This window comes from Phocoena sinus, chromosome 1 (genome assembly GCF_008692025.1).
Source record: "Phocoena sinus isolate mPhoSin1 chromosome 1, mPhoSin1.pri, whole genome shotgun sequence".
In the NCBI taxonomy this organism is placed as follows: domain Eukaryota; kingdom Metazoa; phylum Chordata; class Mammalia; order Artiodactyla; family Phocoenidae; genus Phocoena; species Phocoena sinus.
In genome coordinates, this window is record NC_045763.1 from 9,924,941 (window position 1) to 9,943,140 (window position 18,200).

Genomic DNA, 18,200 nt, shown 5'->3' on the forward strand with positions numbered 1-18,200 from the left:
AATGACCCCTTGTGATGTCATTTTTAACCCTATTAAAAGGGATGGCAGGATCTCACAGTGGTCAGAGTATGGAGATTGGTGGTAATGACCCCCACGATGTCATCTTTAACACCCCATTAAAGGAAAAGCAGGATCTCACAGTGGTCAAATCACAGACTCTGGGTCAGGCTCCCTGAGTTTAGATTCCTGCTCTGTGACTCACTTGTTGTGTGACCTTGGGCAAATTTCTTAATCTCTCTGTACCTCAGTTTCCTGACCTGTAAAATGGGCGTGATATTCATAATGCTACTACCCCTTAGTGTTTGTCAATGCTTAGACTGGGTGCTGGATGATGCCGAGTGGTGGTTAGGGTTAAATAAAGATCAGACTCAATAAAGAGGACATTCCTTTGAATCTGAAACCTAACCAAGTTTCCACTTGAGGCAAAACTGCCTCTTCACTGCTCTCCCCCACCCTGCGTCCAAAGGGAAGGTCACCCGCCAGGAGAGTTCTCAGGCTGCAGTTGCTCAGGATTTTCCCAGGCAACACTTCTGAAGGTTGGGAGGGTGGATGAGTGCCTTGACCCTTGGCCCTGTGTGCCTGGGTTTCTCCCTCTGGAAGATGCACCCGCCTTAGTGGTGTGGTGTGAGCCCTCCCAGGCCATGGAAATGCTGCATTGGCCCAGATATCAAGTCGCAGGGCCTGTTTTCTCAAGGGCCCCGCCCTCTGAATTCTTGGAATTCTTGGCTAACAGGAGTGTCTCCCAAGGGGGCTGTGCCAGCTGAGCTGATTTACCTAGCAGGGGGCTCGGACTGCAGCCCCATGGGGTGTGGAGGGGGCTCTGAGGATAAGGATTCCCACTGTCCCCTGAGGCTAGGGCGTCCTGCCGGTGCTCAGGCCCCACCTCGTCTTCCCCAGCAAGTTGGCATCCCAGAATTTTGCTCTGTGAGGGCATGGGGGGCTGGATCTACCTCATAGCACACCCCGGGAAATGCAGCATCCCTCCCAAGGGCCTGGGAAGGGAGGGACCCTGAGCCCTTCAGAGGGGGAGCTAGTGTCTGGACTGCTGCCTGCCTTCCACGTGATCTGGGTAAGTTTCAGATTCCCTGAACTCCAGTTTTCTCGCTGGTCAAATGGGGTTCGTAGCATTCATTACCTACAAGTGTGGAGTAGAATTCTGGGCCAGCACCTTGCTGTGTTTGGTGTTCCCAGGAGACGGGGTGAGGTCCGAGCCCGGCCAGGATGCCCTGTCCTACAGCACAATGGGAACCTTGGCTGGCTGTGTACAGGAAGCTCTGATTTGCCACTCAGAAAGCCCGTCACTGTTTTTCCCCTCTGGAGCCGTGGTTTGGAAATTTGGTTCAAAACCCTGCTGTGACCGGAGATGCCCCACGTATGTGCCTCCAGGTTTCAAATTCCAGAAGGGCACCCATCTTTCAGTTCAGGTGTGTTGAACAACATCTCTGTGTGGGTGCTGGCCTTGAGAGGCAGGGGGTCCCTCCGTCCACCTGACTGTCCATCGGTCCATCTGTCTGCCTGTCTGTCTATCCATCAGGGAGTAGATGGGCCGAGCCCTTCTACTTCCTGTCTCTGTGAACGTGACGAGTTAGTTAGGCACTCTTGGGCCTCAATGTGTTCAGCTGTATGGGGATGACACCAGTATGTGTCTCTCAGGTGGTTTCTGGCATTAATCAAATTCACCCAGGAAAGGGACTTAACAGCTGTGCTGGCTCACGGCAGGCACTAAACCAGTGTTGGACCTTAGCTATTATTATTGTTGTTGCTGTTGTTATCGTTGGGATGTTATTGGAACTTGCACGAAATTAACACCCAGCCTCGCACACTTGGCAGAAACTTCTTCACCTTTGGCAGTGGCCTCGGGAAGCTGATGAAGGAGGACAGACAGGAGTCTGTCTCACGTTTGTACCTTCAGCTCAACTGGCTCTTGGTAAGAAACGGGCTTGGCAGGCAGGTCTCAGTAAATAGCAGCTATTTCGTAGCTGCATGACTGCCTTGAGCACCGAGAGATTCAGCCACAGGCAACCCCGCTGAATGTGCCCAACAGCCTGTGCTTTTTAATCTCCTCTCTGCCTTTCGACATTTCAGGACGGCACTGCATACTCACCCTGCTGTCCTCACAGCTCTCTGGGCTCTGAAGCCCCACCTCCGCCAAGCTAAATCCATAGTCTCAGTGAAGCCACACGGGGTGAAGGGCATGGGAAGAGAATGGTCTGGGAGTTAAAACTCGAAAGCTCTGTGCGAGCAAATGAGATAATATTCCTAAAGCACTTGGCGCCGTGTCTGGCACATAGTAGGTGCTCAGCAAATATAATTATTCTCCAGTAAGTTCAACCCCTCCCCTTTCCTCTCTGGAATATGACCTGGCAGAGGGTTTGTGCTTTGTCTGCTGGACCCTCTAGATCTAGCTTCTTGCCTCCTCTATTTCCTGGTTTCTCTTCCCTGGGAGGGAGCCTGCCAGATGGGAACCACAGCGTGTGCCAGTGTCGCCAAGAGTGGGCTCCACTTCCACGCCTCCCCCAGGCCTTTCTTCACCCACAACATGCTAAACCCCTCTGCTTGCAGGCTGGAGGTTATTCGTTCATCTAGTTAATTACATCCAAACTCACGTGGTAGGTCAAGGTGCTCAGAAAAGCAGGTGTATAAGTACCCCATCTCCCATTGCACATTTCCTTATTTGATACAACAAGGCACCTTTATCCCCACTTTATAGATGAGGAAACTGAGGCACAGAGGGCTTCAGTAACTTGCTCAAGGTCTCAGATAGAGTCAGAGGGGGAGCCTGACACAAACCCTGGTGGTCTGTCCCAGAGCTCACGTTCTTAAACACCAGCTTATGCTGAATGGTCTCTGTTCTCTGACAGCAGCACCGTGGGCTATTGTGAGGATTTGCTGGGAGAACACATGTCCAGTGCTTAACGCATAAGGATGTAGTTCTGGTCACATTAACGTGTGCTCAGTAGAGCGCACGTTAACTCTATAATGTGTGCTCTTAACTCTATAATGACAATAATATCAATAACTGCTATCATTGCTCTTGCCTATTTCCCGACCCGCCAACCTGAGCTAATGTAGGAGCATCAGTCACAGGACCTGTATGTTATAGATGTTCACTCTTCGTTCCTAACCCAGTTGAGTTGACAGTAAAACCCCAGGGAAGCCTGGTTGTAATGCAGAAATGCAGATTCCCATTAAGTATAAGAAAATCATAATTTTTTTTCTTGATTATAAAGGTTATAATCATGTGGTTATTGTGGAATGGTGGGGAAAAATCCAGTGCCAAGAGATGGAGTCAGTTTAGGTCCCAGGGTCCCAGGGGTGGGGCTGGGAGGTCAGGCTCACCTGGCTGTTCAGGTTGGAGTGGGGCTTGGGGGCTGGGCATAGAGTGGGTGAGTATGAGGGGTACAGGGTGTGGGAGGCCACGGGGGGGGCGGGTCCTGGGGCCCGGGAGCAGCACGACCTTCCCTCTCATCCTCTGCACACCAGTGATGTCACATCACAAGATGCTGATGGTGACTGGGTTTTGTACGGCAGAAATCACCAGGGCTGAGGTAGAGCTAAGTCTGGACAACACGATCCAATGCAGGCAGGAGGACTACAAAGAAGCAGGAGGAAAAGTCAAGATTTTAGGAAGTGGGGCTTCCCTGGTGGCGCAGTGGTTGAGATTCCGCCTGCCAATGCAGGGGACACGGGTTCGTGCCCCGGTCCGGGAAGATCCCACAGGCCGTGGAGCGGCTGGGCCCGTGAGCCATGGCCGTTGAGCCTGCGCGTCCGGAGCCTGTGCTCCGCAACGGGAGAGGCCACAACAGTAAGAGGCCAGCGTACCACAAAATAAAAAGAAAGGGGGCTTCCCTGGTGGCGCAGTGGTTGAGAATCTGCCTGCTAATGCAGGGGACACGGGTTCAAGCCCTGGCCTGGGAGGATCCCACATGCTGCGGAGCAACTAGGCCCGTGAGCCACAACTACCGAGCCTGCGCGTCTGGAGCTGTGCTCCGCAACAAGAGAGGCCGTGATGGTGAGAGGCCCGCGCATCGCGATGAAGAGTGGCCCCCGCTTGCCACAACTAGAGAAAGCCCTCGCACGAAAATGAAGATGCAACACAGCAAAAATAAATAAATTAATTAATAAACTCCTACCCCCAACATCTTCTTTAAAAAAAAAAAAAAAGATTTTAGGAAGTGGAGGTTTGCTCTGGACTGATGCTGTTAGCAAGCAGGGCATTTCTTTTTTTTTTTCTTTTTTTGCGGTACGTGGGCCCATCACTGCTGTGGCCTATCCCGTTGCGGAACACAGGCTCCGGACGCGCAGGCTCAGCGGCCATGGCTCACGGGCCCAGCCGCTCCATGGCATGTGGGATCTTCCCGGACCGGGGCACGAGCTCGTGTCCCCCTGCATCGGCAGGCGGACTCTCAAACACTGCGCCACCAGGGAAGCCCAGCAGGGCATTTCTTAATAAACCTTATTCAGAAGTAGGGAGGCTAGACCGAGGCTAAATCTGTAATTGCCTAAGAAGCAGAAGCCGCTCATATGAGCCTTTTTTGGGCGATTATTGTGCCTTAGCCAATGTTCATGTTTTGTTTGTGTTCAGATGTGATTATGAAAGGGTCGTTTTTGTTTTTCTTTTTTTTTATTAATCCATCATGGTCACCAAGTGGCTTTATCTAATGTTTATGTTCGCCAGGAAAATATCAAGGTGCAGGTGACAGTGCCAGGGGCGAGCTCCCAGAGGTCAGGGTTGGTTTTCTTTCTCAGAAGTGAGATAAAGACACTTACAGAAATCAGAAGGAGACTTTGGCCATCACATGCACTGGAAGGAGGATGGCAGCCGGTTGAACTAGCTCCCCAAGGGGTGGGCCCAGTTTTTACAACTGGGTGACAAGCAGAAGTCTATAAGGAAAGAAATAGAAACTGGTCTTAAGCCACGCCGCAGTGACAATATTTTGTGTGATCTTTGGGTCAGCTCCCCTGGATTAAAATCCTAGCTCTTAGTAGCTGTGTGTAATCTTTGACTGAGTTACTTAAACTTCTCTGTACCTGTTTCTTCATCTGTAAAATGAGGATAGGATTCGTAGGGTTGTGTGAGGATTAGGGAGATAAGGTGTATAAAGTGCCTGGTATATAGTGAGCACCGAAGTGTATGCTCTGTGTAGTTTGGTCTTCTGGTGTTTGGCTAAGCAATACATCAAGACTGTATTGTTGGGCTTCCCTGGTGGCGCAGTGGTTGAGAGTCCGCCCGCCGATGCACAGGACACGGGTTCGTGCCCCTGTCCGTGAAGATCCCACATGCTGCAGAGCGGCTATTCCCGTGAGCCATGGCCGCTGAGCCTGCACCTCCGGAGCCTGTGCTCCGCAACGGGAGAGGCCACAACAGTGAGAGGCCCGCATACTGCAAAAAAAAAAAAAAAAAAGAACGTGTTGTTCCCCGATCCCGGAATGATACTTGGCACAGAACAGACACGCAATAAAATTTTGTTGAATAAATAAGTGAGGGCATTTGTTTAACCATTTCTCTATCGTTGGACATTTAGGTTATTTCCTATTTCTGTTGTCATAAATTACACAGTGGTATGAGCGTCCTGTAAGCAGAACATACGCTGTCCAGCTGCCCCGAACCCCACTGCTCCTATTGCCCCCAATGCTGAGGTCATAGGCTGCTGCTGTTTTTCATCACATGTGCGCTAGGGTTTTTCTTAAAGAAACATTGTTCTGCACCTATTCTCTGTCAAAAACAAAAACATAAAAGTAGGACCGAGGGAGTTGCCTGTTCCTAGAAAAATGGGAGTAACCAAGCTCCTTGGTAAAGCTGATGAGATCTTCTGTGCAAAGCGTCCTTGTCTTGTACCCACTTGCCTTGTCTGTTGGCGTATCGCCCTTCTTTACCTGCAGGATCTGAGCGAGCATCCTTCATCTACTCTGTGTGGGAACACACCTGTGTAACCAACGCCCGGTTGAAGAAGAAGAACGTGACCAGCATCCAGAAGCCAGCATTGTGCACGTCCAAGGGTTAACATCATAGACTAGTCTTACCTGTTTGAACTTTGTATAAGTGGAAGCATACGGTATTCATTCTTTTGCAAAAACGTTGTGTTTAGGAGGTTCGTCCATATTGTTGTAGTTTGTCCATTTTCATTTCTGTGTAGTATTCCCCTGTATGGATATACGGTAGTCATCCATTTTACTCTGGATGAACATTTGGGATTTTGTTTCTAGTTTTGGCCTATTACAAATGATGACTTCAGGGACATTTTTTTTTTTTTTCTTTGCGGTACGCGGGGCTCTCACTGCTGTGGCCTCTCCCGTTGCGGAGCACAGGCTTTGGACGCGCAGGCTCCGCAGCCTGTGGGATCTTCCCGGACTGGGGCACAAACCCGCGTCCCCTGCGTCGGCAGGCGGACTCTCAACCACTGCGCCACCAGGGAAGCCCATGGGACATTTTTATGTCTTTTGGTAATCACCTGGATACTTTCTGTTAGCTGTACTTCTAGGAATGGAATCGAGAATGTTCTGCTTTAAAAGAGTCTGCCAAATGGTTTTCCAAAGTGCTTAAGTCTGTTAAAGTTTTATTTTTTTTCATTTTTTAAATTTTTAAATTTTTCTGCACTGCATGGCTTGCAGGATCTTAGTTTCCTAACCGCGGATTGAACCTGGGCCCTCGGTGGTAAGAGCATGGAGTCCTAACCACTGGACCACCAGGGAATTCCCCGTTTGAAGTGTTTTTAACATTGGACATTCACTTAGTTCTGAATATTATTAGTGTCCCTTTTTCACAGATAAGAAAACTGAGGCTCAGAGAGGTGAGTTAATTTATCTTAGGTCACACAGCTGGTCAAGGCTGGAGCTGGCTCCAGAGACCTCACTCTTCAACACCACACTGTACTGTTTCTCATGGAGTTCCAACTAGATTCCTATATAATGTAGTGTCTGGGACATAGTAGGAGCTTAGTAAGTATTTGTTGAATAAATGGGCCAATGAAAGAACGAATCCCTCAAAGAAAGGGCTGAGGGGTCCTATCAGTGTACTCTCTGGACCAGTGGTTGATTTTTAGGGAACATGACAGTTTGGATTTAGAGATCCAGAAGTGTTGCCATTGCTTCTGCTTCAACCTTTTGAAGAACTTTTGTCTCTTAAATAATAAGTCATCGCTACTGAAAAATTAGAAAAATTGATAGGTAAAAAAGATAAATGTCACTCCAAGTCCCTCCACCCAGAGATAGCTACTGTGAACACATGACCAGTTACTTGCATGTAAATAAATGCTATTATGCCACTGAAGTCATCAATCTCTTTTGTGATTTCTGTATTTTAAGGCATAGTGGAAATTTCTTTTTCTTTTCCAAAGTTATAAGAATATTCTTCCATATCTTCTTCTGGTGGTTTTAGAATTTTTGTTTTAAAAGTGTATAACTTTGCTCCATTGGAGCTTACCCTGGTGTACAGCATTCAATATGGGCTCAATTTTATTTTTTTTCACGTAGCTACCCAAATGATCCCAGATCATTTGTTTAGAAGCATATATTTACCTTATTTTAATTATGAAGGTTTTGAAATATGTTTTAATGCCTGGCCTGGCCAGTTCCCTCCTATCTTCTTTTTCAGAATTTCCTGGAAAGTTTTGCTTCTTTGTTTTCCACTTGAGATTCCATATCAGCTTTTATAAATTTCAGGGGGGAAAGTATATCAGTCTTTTTGTTGGAATTTTATTAAGTTTAAAAATTATACCAGAGGAAATTGGCAACTTTATGATATTGAGTCTTCCTATCCAACAACATATTATATAGTCTTCTTCTGTGTTCTTTAGTAGTATTTTGGAGTTCTTATTGTAGCTTTTTTTTCACACATTTCTTATTAAGTTTACCTCTTGGTTGTCTTTTTCTTGTTGCTGTTATAGAGACTATTTTTCTATTGCATGTTCTAACTAGGTGGGGTTTTTCTTTCATATGTAAGTGCTACTAATTTCTGTATATCATTCTGTACTTTGCTACCTTACCATTATTGTTGGTTGCCATTTTCCTGTTGATTCTCTTGGATTTTCTAGATATACATTTATGTCATCTGCAAAGTAATAACTTTATTTCTCCTTCATTCCAATTTTCATGTCTCTAATTTAAAAATTCTTCCAAAGTTGCACAGGCTAATCCTTTGAATGCAAAATTAAGTAGAGGTGCAATAATGGGCATTCTTATCATGTTCCTAACTTCCTAGATGTGGGAATACTTCTAATATTTCTCCCCACTTAGAAAAATCTTTTAAAAGAAGTATTCGCTGATTTCTCTTTTATTAAATGTTTTTATGAAAAATGGATATTAGGTTCTATTAATGCCTCTTCAATAATTTTCTTTTGAGATCTTTAATATGTAAATTCTGTTAATAAATTTCCTAATATCAAAACCCCTTGTATTCCTGAAATAAATCCCTCTTATTCATGATGAATAATTATTTTAATATGCTCTTGGATTCTATCTGCTAATAATTTGTTTGGAACGTTTGAAAAAATATTTACAAATAAGCTATCTCTGTAGTTTTCTTTTTGTGTAGTTTGTCAAGTTCTGTTAGAAATGTTATTCTTGCTTCAAAAAATAATTTAGAATGTTAGTGAAGATGTGGAGTAAATGGAACCCTCATGCATTGTTGATGAGAGAGCAAAATGGTAAAACCACGTTGGAAAAAGATTAGTCGGTTTCTTATGAAAACCAAACATAATACCTGTTCCATGATCCAGCAATTCCATTCCTAGGTATTTATCTAATATATATATAAATATATGTCTAAAAAAATGACTGTGACAAGAATGTTCATGGCAACTTTATTCATAATAGTAAAAAACTGGAAACAGCTGAGGAGTCCTTAAATAGAAGAAAGGATAAACAAACTTACATATTCAAATGATGGAATACTACTTAGCAAGGGAAAGGAATAACCTAACGATACACAGAACAACAGGAATCAATCTTCAAAATATTACTGTGAGTGAAAGAAACCTTACACAAAAGAACGCATATTGTATGCTTCCATATATATGAAGTTCTGGAATAGGCAAAACTAATTCATGGTGGAAAAAAATCGGAACCTCTGGGTAGGGTGGGAGAAAGCATTGATTTGGAAGGAACATGAGAAAACTTGCTGGAGTGATAAGCCAAACGTAGTAAAATATTAATTGTAGAATCAATGTAGAGAATACAGACGTTAAAGGTAAATTTCAATTTTTCTGTCTGCTTGAAATTTTTTATGGAAAATATCTGATTAGAAAAAACAGTTTAGGATTTCTGCTTCCAACCATAACAGAATAACTGGTAATAGAATTACCTTCCCATGGAAAACAAGTCTAGGCAACCCAGGTCTAGGCAGCCACTAATCTACTTTCTGTTTCTATGGATTTGCCAGTTCTGGGCATTTCATAGAAATGGAATTATACAACATATGATCTTTTTGATTGGCTTCTTTCATTTAACCTAATGTTTTCAAGGTTCATCCACATTGTAGCATGTAGCAACACTTGATTCCTTTTTATAGCTGAATAATATTCCATTGTACGGATATACATTTTTTTTGAAATTTAAAATAATTAATTAATTAATTTTTGGCTGCGTTTGGTCTTCGTTGCTGCGTGTGGGCTTTCTGTAGCTGTGGCGAGCGGGGGCTACTCTTCCTTGCAGACTGCGGGATCCTCATTGCAGTGGCTTCTCTTGTTGTGGAGCACAGGCTCTAGGCGCATGGGCTTCAGTAGTTGTGGCACTCAGGCTCAGTAGTTGTGGCTCGTGGGCTCTAGAACGCAGGCTCAGTAGTTGTGGCACACGGGCTTAGTTGCTCTGCTGCATATGGGATCTTCCTGGACCAGGGCTCGAACCCGTGTCCCCTGCATTGGCAGGCGGATTCTTAACCACTGCGCAACCAGGGAAGTCCCTATCTGCCTTTTTTATTATAGTCATCCTCTTGGGTGTGAAGTGGTATCTCATTGTAGCTTTGATTTCAATTTCCCTAATGTCTAATAATGTTGAGGATTTAACATACACTTATTGGCCATTGATATATCTTGTTTGTATCTATTCAGGTCATTTACTCATTCTTCTTTTTTTGGCCACACCGTGCAGCTTGCGGGATCTTAGTTCCCTGACCATGGATTGAACCTGGACCCTGGCAGTGAAAGCGCCAAGTCCTAACCATTGGGCAACCAGGGAATTCCCAGCCCATTCTTAAATTTGGTTATTTATATTTTATTATTCAGTTATGAGTTCTTTATATATTCTGGATATAAGCCACTTATCAGATATATGACTTGCAAATATTTTCTCCCACTTTGTAGGTTTTCTTTTAACTTTCTTGATGGTGTCTTTTAAAGCACAAAAATTTAATTTTGATGGAATCTAATACATCCATCTTTTCTTTTGTCTTTTGTGCTTTTGATGTTGTGCCTAAGAAAGCTTTGCCTAATCCAAGGTCATGGGGATTTATTCCTGTTTTCTTCTTAGAGATTTACAGTTTCAGCTCTTACATTTAGGTCTATGATCCATTTGGAGTTACTATTTGTGTATAATGTAAGGAAAGGATATAAATTCATTCTTTTGCATGTGGAGATACAGTTGTCCTGCTACCACTTCTGGGACAATTACTATTTTTTTACTCATTGAATTACCTTGGCATTCTTGTCAGAAATGAATTGACCATAAATGTGACAGTTTGGTTCTGGACTCTCAATTCTATTCCATTGATCCATGGATCTATCCTTATTACGTCAGTACCCCAGAGTCCTGATTGTATTGCTTTGTAGTAAGTTTTGAAATAGGGAGTTGTGAGTTCTTTTTTCCAACTGTGTTCTTTTTTTCAAGATTGTTTTTGGTATTCTGGATCCTTTATGTTTCTATATGAATTTTAGGATCAGCTCGTCAATTGCTGTAAAAAAAGACAAGCTGGGGTTTTGATAGGGATTACACTGAATCTGCAGATCAATTTGACAAGTTTTGTCAGACAGCATTGTTGTTGTCAAAACAGCATTGTTTTCCTCGCCATAAACAAGGGATGTCATTATATTCACTTAGGTCTTCTTTAATCTCTTTTTAAAATTTAATTCAATTTAATTTATTTTTGTCTGCATTGGGTCTTCGTTGCTGCGCCTGGGCTTTCTCTAGTTGCGGCGAGCGGGGGCTACTCTTCGTTGCGGTGTTCAGCCTTCTCATTGCAGTGGCTTCTGTTGTGGTGGAGCATGGGCTCTAGGTGCGTGGGCTTCAGTAGTTGTGGCACACAGGCTCAGTAGTTGTGGCTCATGGGCTATAGAGCACAGGCTCTGTAGTTGTGGTGCACGGGCTTAGTTGCTCCATGGCATGTGGGATCGTCCCGGACCAGGGCTCGAACCCGTGTCCCCTGCATTGGCAGGCAGATTCTTAACCACTGCACCACCACGAAAGTCCCTTTAATTTCTTTCAACAGTGTTTGAAGTTTTCAGACTACATGTTTTGCAACCTCTTGTCAAATTTATTTGTAAGTATTTTATTCTTTTTGATGCTATTGTAAATGGAATTATTTTCTTAATTTTGTTTTCAGATTGTTCACTGTTAGAGTACAGAGATACAATTTATTTTTGTATATTGGTCTTGTACCCTGCCACCCTGTCGAATTCATTTATTAGTGCTAATAGTCTTTTTAGTGGATCCTTTAGGAATTTTTTTTCATTGAATTATAATTGATTTACAGTGTTGTGTTAGTTTCAAGTATACAGCAAAGCGATTCAGCTATACATACATATATGTCTTTTTTCAGATTCTTTTCCCTTATAGGTTATTACAAAATATTGAGTATAGTTCCCTGTGTTATACAGTAGGTCCTGGTAGGTTATCTATTTTATATATAGTCGTGTTGCAGGAAAGAGAGTGGGGCACGAGAGGATGGTCATGTCCCAGGTCTCAGGCGAGTCCCAGGGATGGCTGCCAAGTATGGGTTCTTGGGTTTGTGCAGGAAAGAATTCAAGAGTGAGCCATAGTAAAGAGAAAGAAGATTTATTCAGGGAGATACACACTCTGAAGACAGAGTATGGGCCATCTCAGAAGGCAAGAGAGGCACCAGGGTATGGGGTTGTCAGTTTTTATAGGGGTGGGTAATTTCATAGGCTATTGAGTGGGAGAAGTATTCCAGTTATTTTGGGGAAGGGGTGGGGATTTCCAGGAATTGGGCCACTGCCCACTTTTTGACCGTTATGGTCAGCCTTGGAACTGTCATGGTACCTGTGCGTGCGTCATTTAGCGTGCTGCTGTGTTACAATGAGAATACGGTGAGGCTCAGGGTCAAGTGGAACCATCTCGGACTTAGTTTGTTCTAATCAGTTTATGTTGTGTCCTCAAGGCTATGTCATTCTCAGGCTGTGCCCTGCCCCCTTCCTGTCTCAGTAGTGTGTATATGTTAATCCCCAACTCCTAATTTATCCCTTTCCCCGGGAAATATACAAGATATTCAAGATACAATATACAAGATAATGTCATCTGCAAATAGAAATAGTTTTGCTTCTTCCTTTTCAATCAGGATGCCATTTATATCTATCTATCTATCTATCATCATCTACCTATGTATATCTATCTGCCTACTTATCTAATTCCCTGTTTGTTTGTTTGTTTTTGCCTAATTGCCCTGGCTAGAACCTCCAGTAAAATATTGAATAGAAATGGTGAGAGTGGACATCCTCATCTTGTTCCTGGTCCTAAGGAGAAAGCATTCAGCCATTCACCACATGTAGGGAGAATAACGCCCTCTGCCCCCCAAAAGATGTCCATAGCCTAATCCTGGAAACCGAGAATATAGTACTTTACATGGCAAAGGAGAATGAAGGTTGCAGGTTGCTGGTCAGTTTAAAATAGGGAAATTATTCTAGATTATCTGGGTGGGCCCAGTGTAATCACAAGGACCCTTGCAAGTAGAAAAGGGAGGCAGAGGAGGCAGAACCAGAGACATGGCAGCATGAGATGGACTCTGTGTTTTTGGCTTTTAAGATGGAGGAAGAGGGCTGAGGCTGAAATTTCAGCTTCACCGTGCACCGGTGCCGAATAAAATCTCGGAGACAGAGTTTTGGGTGAAGTACAAAAGGATAGCTTTATTACTTTGCCAGGCAAAGGGGGACACAGTGGGCTCCTGCCTCAAAAAACTATGTGTCCCAACCCAGGAGGATGCGATAAGGAGTTTTATAACAATATTTCCCAAGGCTGGTGTTGCTGACAAGATTAGGGTGTGTGTAGGGGCTCAGGTGGTCGGGTCTCCTAATTTTTCTTTTTAAACTTTATTTATTTATTTTTAAATATTTAATTAATTTATCTATTTGGCTGTGCCTCCAGGTCTTAGTTGCAGCACGCGGGATCTTTAGTTTCGGCATGCAAAATCTTTAGTTGCGGCATGCGGGCTCTTCGTTGCGGCATGCGGGACCTAGTTCCCTGACGAGGGATGAGCCCAGACCCCCTGCATTGGGAGGGTAGAGTCTTAGCCACTGGACCACCAGGGAAGTCCTGGTCTCCTCATCTTGATGAGCTTCTCTGGTCCCTCTAATCTCGCCTCAGGTGGTTTCTTGGCTACTCCTACCCTGATTAGCAACAGCTTGAATCTGCCCTTTGGAACTCAGGGAAGGTCATGGAGGCTGGAGTCTTGCCTGCAAGAAATGGGGGAGAAAAAAACAAGAGGGCTCAATGCCCAGGAGCCTCACTCGGTTTCAGGGTTATGAGACAAGGAATGTGATGGTCTCTAGAAGGTGGCAAGGAAACAGATTCTGCCCTAGATCATCCAGAAAGAATGCAGCCTTGCTGATACCTTGATTTTAGCCCAGTGAAATCCAGGGTGGACTTCTGACCTCTAGAACTGTGAGGTAATGAGTGTGTATTGGTTAAGCCACCAAGTTCATGATAATTTTTTTACAGCAGCAATGGAAACTGATATATATCATTATGATGTTAGGTGTGGCTTTTTCATAGATGCCCTTAGTCAGGAAGTTCCTGTTTGTCTTGAGTTTGTTGAGTGTTTTTATCACAAAAGGGTTTTAGAGTTTGTTAAGCGCTTTTTCGGCATCTACTGAGATGATCCTGTGGTTTTTATCTTGTATTCTAATGATATTAATCGAATTTCACATGTTAAATCTGCTTTGCATTACTGGAATAAATGCCACTTGGTAATTAATCCTTTTTCTAAGTTGCTGGATTCAGTTTTGCTGAGGATCTCTGCATGTATATTGGGCCATAGTTTTATTTTGATGTCTTTGTCTGATATCAGGATAATACTGGAGTCACAGTGAAACCGTGTGACTCAGAATGGGACTTGAACCCACGGTCTTTTAACTGAGATCACACACTTGGTCTCAGGACTTTATGAAGCTCAGGTTCTTGATGTCTCATTGCAGAAAGAATTCAGTGAGAGACAAGGTGATAGGTAAGAAGTGGATTTATTTAGAGAGAAACACACTTCACAGACAGAGAGTGGGCAAGAGCTGCACCAGAGTATGGGGTTGTCAGTTTTTAGAGGGGTGGGTAATTTCATAGGCTAATGAGTGGGAGGAGTATTCCAGTTATTTTGGGGAAGAGGTGGGGGTTTCCAGGAATTGGGTTACCGCCCACTTTTTGACCTTTGTGGTCAGCCTTGAAACTGTCATTTAGCTTGCTGATGTGTTACAATGAGAATATACTGAGGCTCAGGGTCTAGTGGAGCCATCTGGGACCTAGTTTGTTGTAATCAGTTTATGTTGTGTCCTTGGGCTATGTCATTCTTTTAAAGGTTATGCCCTGCCCCCTTCCCTCCTGGATCAATAGAACAAGCTGGGAAGTGTTCCTTCCTCTTCTAATTTTAAGAAGATTTTGTGAAGAACTGGAATTAATTCCTCTTTAAGTGTTTGACAGAATTTACCAGTGACACCATCTCTTTCTGTTGATTATACTTAGAGCTTCTTGGATGTGGATAATGTTTTTTTTTTATCAAATTTAGGAAGCTTTCAGCCATTATTTCCTTGAGTATTTTCCTGATGGTTTTTCTCTCTTTTCTCCTCTGGCATTTCCATTACATGTATGGTAGTGTACCTAATGATGTCCCACTTTTCTTGGAATTCTCTGTTCATTTTTCTTCCTTCATTTTCTCTCCGTTCTTCTGATTGCACCATCTCTATTAGTCTACCTTTAAGTTTGCTTATTATTTCTTCTGTCAGCTCAAATCTACTGGTGAGCCCCTCTAGTGAATATTTCATTTCGGTTACTGTACTTTCCAATCCCATAATTTTAGTTTGGTCTTCTTTTTTAAAAAATATTTTTTATCTCTTTGTTGGTATCCTTTATATGAAATAAGGTCATCATATGTTCCTTTATTTCTTTGAGCGTGATTTTCTTTGGCTCTGAACATATTCATTGTTGCTGCTTTGACGTGTTTGTTAAGCCTGACATCTGGGTGCTCTCAAAGGCAGTTTCTCTTGCCTTTTTTTTCTTTTTTTCCTGCCTTATGGTCACGCTTTCCTGTTTCTTTGCATGGCTCGTACATTTTTTTTTTTTGCTGTTGTTGAAAACTGGAGATTTTAGATATTACATTGTAGCAATGCTGGATATTGATTCCTCCCTCACTCCTCCCTGGGCCTGTTGCTTGTTCTGTTTGCTTATTTGTTTAGTGACTTGGATGGATATTCCAGTAAAGTCTGTTTCCCTTAGTGTGCAGCTCTGACTAAGGGGGTGCAGCCTCGGGATGACTGTTTTTCTTTAGGGCCCTCTGACTTTCCCTCATCTCTCTGCTAAGCTATCTGCCTCTGTTGGTGCTACACCCAACTGTTAGCCTAATTGCAAGGTAGGCTCTTTTGTTTTCAGCAATGTCCTGGGGCACAAATTGCTCCACCAGCTCCTCTAGGCACAGCTCCTGAAGCATGCATGGCTTCCCTAGACCTCGGGTCCTGCAGCGTGTGTGATTTTATCAGCTCCAGCTCCTGCTGTTTGGATGGCATCTCTTGTAGTAGCTTTCCCTTCCAGGCCTCTTGGGTAGTTTCACTGCAGAATGCCTCCAGCCAGATACTTTCCTGTGAATGAAGGGCTTTTAATAGCACCCAGGAGGGCAGATTTCCAGCAAATTTCTTTGGGTGAGGGTTGGGGTAGATGCCATCAAGTCCCACTGGTACAGCAGCAGAGTAACTATTAACCAATTCAGTGAGGCCCTCTCCAACAAGCTCTGGACCTCAAGCCAATTGGGTGAGAGGTGGGGTTTTTCCTTTGGGTGAGCTATCTCAGCCCTATTACCAATAGCTGTTCAGTATATCTGCAATTATTTTGAGCTTTCTTTACTTCTTGCTTCTTCTCTTGTGACTCCCTGTTATGGTTAATAATTCCTTCTGTTGCACTTTTCCTCACACAGTGCAGAAGCTGGGTGCTGGCAAAGCCATGTGGTCTGCAGGATCCTGCCGTGTGAGTACCTGGAACCAGGAAGCAGAGCCCTTCTCTCCTGAGATGTCTTTCCAGTACTCTTTTTTTTTTTTTGGTACACGGGTCTCTCACTGCTGTGGCCTCTCCCGTTGCGGAGCACAGGCTCCGCACGCGCAGGCTCAGCGGCCATGGCTCACGGGCCCAGCTGCTCCGCGACATGCGGGATCCTCCCGGACCGGGGCACAAACCCGTGTGCCCTGCATCGGCAGGCGGACTCTCAACCACTGCGCCACCAGGGAAGCCCTCTTTTTTTTAAAAAAAATTAATTAATTAGCTTATTTATTTTTGGCTGCGTTGGGTCTTCCTTGCTGCACTTGGGCTTTCTCTAGTTGCGGTGAGCGGGGGCTACTCTTTGTTTCAGCGCGCGGGCTTCTCACTGCGGTGGCTTTTCTTGTTGCGGAGCACGGGCTCTAGGCGCGCAGGCTTCAGTAGTCATGGCTCACGGGCTCTAGAGCGCAGGCTCAGTAGTCATGGCTCACGGGCTCTAGAGCGCAGGCTCAGTAGTTGTGGCGCTTGGAGTAGTTGCTCCACGGCATGTTGCTTAGTTGCTCCAAGGCATGTGTGATGTTCTCGGACCAGGGATCAAACCCGTGTCCCCTGCATTGGCAGGCGGATTCTCAACCACTGTGCCGCCAGGGAAATCCCTCCACTACTCTTTCTTGACAATGCTTTGGTGCCAGTGGACAAAGGAAAGATTTTGAAAGGTTCCAGCCCATTTTCACAGAGCAGGCAAAAATGACGAGTTTGGAGCTAAGAGGCAATGCAGTGATAACTGGCAAAAACTCAAATGTCCTTCAGCAGCAGAAGGACAAATATACCACAAATATACCAAATATACCACAAAAGTTGTGGTATATTCATACAATGGAATGCGATACCAGAATAAGAATGAATGAACCGATACATACAACACGTAAGATACATACAACAGTGTTCGGTGAAAGAAGCCAGACATAAAGGAACACTTTCTGCATGATTCCATTTGTATAAAATTCAGAAACCAGCCAAGTGAGTCTTGGCTGTTAAAGGAAGGATTGTGGTTATCTCTGGTGGGTGTAGTAACTGGGGGAGGGGGCGGTGGTGATGTGGAGAAGATGCTATTTATCCTGGTTCGGCTGCTGGTCACTTGGGTGTTTTTGTTTTGTGAAAATTCCTCAAGCTTATCCTTATGATTTAAGCACTTTTACATATGCACATGTATGCACGTATTTATTTATTATAGCTCAGCAAAATTGACTCGAAAAGTGAGAGGATGTTTACACACCCAGGTTCATTGCAGCACTATTCACCATTCCTCAGTTAGGTTCTCTAACTATCTCCTTCTTACAGGAGAGGAAATGGACATGCAGAGAACAGACATAACTTACCTAAGACCACAGAGCCAGTAAGTGGAAAAGGCAGGATTCAACGCAGGTGGGCTCACTTCTGAGTGGGTCCTGTTAACCTTGGGCTCCGCTGCCTCTCCCCAGGGGAACTGGAGCATCAGAGCGGGGTCAGGACAGCCGACTGGAATAAGAGGCCCTTTGCCCACCTCGACCAGATGCACGGGAGGAAGCCTGGCCGTGTGTCTCCTATTTTACACTTGAAAGATCAGGCCAAAGTCTCCTGTGCAGCTCGCGTGAGACCTCTCCCTTGGTGCCCAGCTGCGGGTTCTGTTTGAGCCTGATCTCTGCTGAGCCTTTGGGAAGCCTATCTCCCAAGACTCCCCCTGGTCCCTGTATTCCTTAAGGAAGTAGGTCCCTCCGGCTCCCACTGGTCGTGTTGTGTTTATGTTTAAGAAGCCAGGTCAGGTCACAGGT